The sequence below is a fragment of the Odocoileus virginianus genome, chromosome 17 (genome assembly GCF_023699985.2).
Source record: "Odocoileus virginianus isolate 20LAN1187 ecotype Illinois chromosome 17, Ovbor_1.2, whole genome shotgun sequence".
Lineage (NCBI taxonomy): Eukaryota > Metazoa > Chordata > Mammalia > Artiodactyla > Cervidae > Odocoileus > Odocoileus virginianus.
Window position 1 is genome coordinate 6,987,622 of NC_069690.1, and position 4,709 is coordinate 6,992,330.

Below are 4,709 nucleotides of genomic sequence, written 5' to 3' on the forward strand. Positions count from 1 at the left end.
ACACTGAGGAAACCAGAATTGAAAGAGACACATGTTCCCCAGTGTTCATCGCAGCACTGTTTATAATAGCTAGGACATGGAAGCAACCTAGGTTTCCATCAACGGATGAATGGATAAGAAAGCTGTGGTACATATACACAATGGAATATTACTCAGCCCTAAGAAAAGAATGCATTTGAGTCAGTTCTAATGAGGTGGGTGAACCTGGAGCCTATTATACAGAGTGAAGTAAGTCAGAGAGAAAAACAATAATACACTATATTAATGCATATATATGAAATTTAGAAAGACGGTAATAATCCTACATGCAGGGCAGCAAAAGAGACACAGATGTAAAGAACAGACTTTTGGACTCTGTGGGAAAAGGCGAGGGTGGGATGATCTGAGAGAACAGCATTGAAACATGTGTATTATCGGATGTGAAATAGGCCGCCAGTCCAGGTTCAATGCATGAAGAAGGGCACCCAAAGCCTATGCTCTGGGACGACCCAGAGGGATGGGATGGGGAGGGAGGTGGGAGGGGGTTCAGGATGGGGGACACGTGTACACCCCTGGCTGATTCATGTTGATGTATAGCAAAAACCACCACAATATCGTCAAGTAATTAGCCTCCAAGTGAAATAAATTAATTCATTAAATTAAAAAATTAAAAACAGAAAAAAAGATCCTGGTTGCCTGGGAATGGCAGTACAGACAGGGACCACCAAGGGGCACAAGAAAATTGAGGGATGATAGAAATGTATTGTGCTTTGTTTACCGCCGTAGTTTCAAGCATGTATGCATCTGTTTTGTGCCTGATCAGTCACTCAGTTGTGTCTGACTGTTTGTGGCCCCATGGACTGTAGCCCACCAGGCTCCTTTGTCCATGGAATTCTCTAGGCAAGAATACTGGAGTGGGTTGCCATTTCCTACTCCAAGGGATCCTCCCAACCAAGGCATTGAACCTGCATCTCCTGTGTCTCCTGTATGGGCAGGCAGATTCTTCATCACTGTGCCACCTGAACATCTGTTAAATCTCATCAAATTGTTCACTAATAAATGGATGTGGTTTATTGCATACAAAATTTACCTTAATAAAGGTATAACCTTAATAAAGGCATACCTCAATAAAAGTACTAGTTGAAAACTAAAATATGGAGGGGACATGGCTAGGGGTATGGATGAGACGGGATTGGTCATGGATTTCTGGCTTGGAGGTGGTGATGCTTACACATAGGACTCATTACACTGACAACCTGCTCTCTGAATTGCATTCAGAATTCTCCATAATAAAAAGATTTCAAAAGATAATAAGAGGGGGGAAGAAAATTCCAAATTAGATGTTTGGGGATTTCTGAGAGAAATGTTAGTCTCTCAGTCATGTCTGACTCTTTGAGATCCTATGGACTGTAGCCTGCCAGACTCCTCTGTCCATGGAATTCTCCAGGTAAGAATACTGGAGTGGGTACTTGTTCTCTTCTTCAGGGGATCCTCCCGACCCAGGGATCGAACCCAGGTCTCCTGTATTTCAGGCAAATTCTTTACCGTCTCAATAAAACAAAGTGGTTAAAAAAATAGAATTAGATTTGTTTCATATAACTGCAAATGGCTGAAAGATAGCTATTATCTGGAATGATGCTATACTTGGATTTCCTCTAAGTGACTGAAAATTCTCATTACACATTAATGAAAAAAAATGAGAGCCCAAAAGAGTAGCAATGTAAAATAATACAGTCACTTTGGAAGACAGTCTGCCAGTTTCTTAAAAACTAAACATAGTCTTACCATATGATCCAGCAATCACATTTCTTGGTATTAACCCAAATGAGTTGGAAACACACAAACCTGCATACAAGTGTTTATAGAGGCTTTATTCATAACTGCCAAAACTTGGAACCAAGCCAGATGTACTTCAATAGATGAATGGATAAACAAATGATGGCACATTCATACAGTATAATACTACTCAATGATAGAAAGAAGCAAGCCACTCAAGGACAGGGGTGACAGAAGTGGTGAAAATATGGGTCGAAGAGTGTAAACTTCCGGTTAGGAGATGGACAAGTTTGGGGATCTGAGCTACAGTGTGGTGGTTATGGCTGATAATACTGTTTAATTTACTTGAATGTTGCTAAGAGAGTATATCTTCAATAGTCTCATCACACACACACACACACACACACAAGAAATGGTAACTATGTGATGGATCGGAGGTGGTAGCTAATATTAGAGTGGTTATCATTTTATAATTTATAAATATGTCAGAGCAGCACATTGTACGCCTTAATGCTACACAATGCTATGTGTCAACCACATGCTATGTATCCCTCCACAAGGCTAGAAAGAAGGAAGGAAGGAAGGAAAGGAGGAGGAGAGGGGCCACCAAGCCAGGAAAAGCCTTGGAGGAGGCATAAATGCATACTGTTAAATGAAAGAAGCCAATCCGAAAAGATTACAAACTGTGTGATTCTGGATATATGACATCCTGGAAAAAGCAAAACTGCAGAGACAGTAAAAAGCTCCGTAGTGGCCAGAGGTCAGGGGGAGGGGAGGTATAAGTGGAGCATGGGATTTTCAGGGCAGTGAAATTATTGGCTGATACTGCGCACGACGTTACACGCTTGTCAAAACCCATGGAACTAACTGTATGACACAAACATGGAGGCTTAGCATCAACTAGGGCCCTTCGTGAATAATAATGCACCAATAGCGATTCATTAATCGTAACAGGTGTAACACACTAATGCCAGATGTTAATAAAACAAGGAAGCATACACTTGGGGAGAGGGGCTGTATGGTAACTCTGTACTTTCTGCCCACTTGTTCTATAAACCCAAAACTGCTCTAAAATCTGTCCACTAACTTTTCTAAAGATAAGGAAAATAGAAGAAGCAAATCCAAATGAGATATTTTGGAATTTTTCAATAAGGGAGACGTGCTTTAAAAAAAAAATGGAATTAGATTTGGTTAAGATGGAAAGTTATGACCAACCTAGATAGCATATTAAAAAGCAGAGACATTACTTTGCCAACAAATGTCCGTCTGGTCAAGGCTATGGTTTTTCCAGTGCTCATGTATGGATGTGAGAGCTGGACTGTGAAGAAAGCTGAGCACCGAAAAATTGATGCTTTTGAACTGTGGTGTTGGAGAAGACTCTTGAGAGTCCCTTGGACTGCAAGGAGATCCAGCCAGTCCATCCTAAAAGAGATCAGTCCTGGGTGCTCATTGGAAGGACTGATGCTGAAGCTGAAACTCCAATACTTTGCCCACCTCATGTGAAGGGTTGACTCATTAGAAAAGACCCTGATGCTGGGAGGGATTGGGGGCAGGAGGAGAAGGGGATGACAGAGGATGAGATGGCTTGATGGCATCACTGACTGGATGGGCATGAGTTTGAGTAAACTCCGGGAGTTGGTGATGGACAGGGAGGCCTGGCATGCTGTGATTCATGGGGTCGCAAAGAGTCGGACACAACTGAGTGACTGAACTGAACTGAACTGGACTGAAGATAATTGCTGAGTGCCTGGAAGAAAATTACTACCATCTAAAGGGATTTTGGCTTCCCAGGTGGAGCTAGTGGTAAAGAATCCGCCTGCTGATGCAGGAGACAGAAAAGACTCAGGTTTGATTTCTGGGTCAGGAAGATCCCTTGGAGGAGGGAATGGCAACCCCCTCCAGTATTCTTGCCTGCCGAATCCCATGGAGAGAGGAGCCTGGTGGGCTACAGTCCATGGGGTCGCAAGAGTCGGACACGACTGAAGTGACTTAGCACGCATGCACGCAGAGGGATTTTACAGGCAGATTTTCTCCACAAATGTGCCCTCCGGTCTCTCTTTGTTTAGCCCATCTTGTAACTGTCCAGTATGTGCACCACTGTTTCTGATTCAGAAGGGTGACTCCCGTTTGCAAATGGTAAAATTGCGAGGTGGGGGGCAGCTTCCGGAAATTTGATGAGAGTGAGGATATACTTTGAAATATTAACCCAGGGACTTCCCTGGTGGTCCAGTGGGTAAGACTCCATGCCTCCAATGCAGGATGTGGGGGCTTGATCCCTGGTCAGGGAAATAAGATCCTACATGGCGTGGCCAAAAGGAAAGAAGGGAAGAAAGATTAATCCAGCCACAAAACCCTGCTGACAAGGCTGGGAAGTTGGGATATTGAGCTGCTGTAAGCCTCCCTTGGCAGAGGTGGCCTCCCTTAACTGTTGGAAACCAGCCTCTCGCCTCTGGGCCGGGAGACACACCCAGTTCCCAGGCTCTGACTTAAGGAGATAGTGAAAAGCTCTGACTGAACTCTGCTGGCCGGGAGCAGAGCCACCTCTCAGGAGGATGCACAGGCTGTGCTAACTCGAGGGTGCTCCCAAGTGGCTGTGGACCAGCAATGATCCCTGGCAGAGAGAGGCAAGAAGTGTGAGTCCAGCCCAATCACCACATGCAGAAGCTTGGAATATGGAATCCTGATGCAACTTCCACTAGTGGGCTGGATATGCGAGCATCACAAGGGCTCAGAACAACTACCAATGACAACTAACAGTTATTCAGCCTTTGCTTTCTATAAGCATTCAGCTACGCGTTTATGTGAAATACCTCACTTAACCTTCACAGCCATCATGAGGCAGGTACTATTTGCATCTCTGTTTTAAGAGAAGGAGACATGGAGAAATTAAATAATTTGCCCAGGTCAGCTGGGATTTGAACTCTGCCTTGTAGACCCTCCCATGTGCGCTCTTA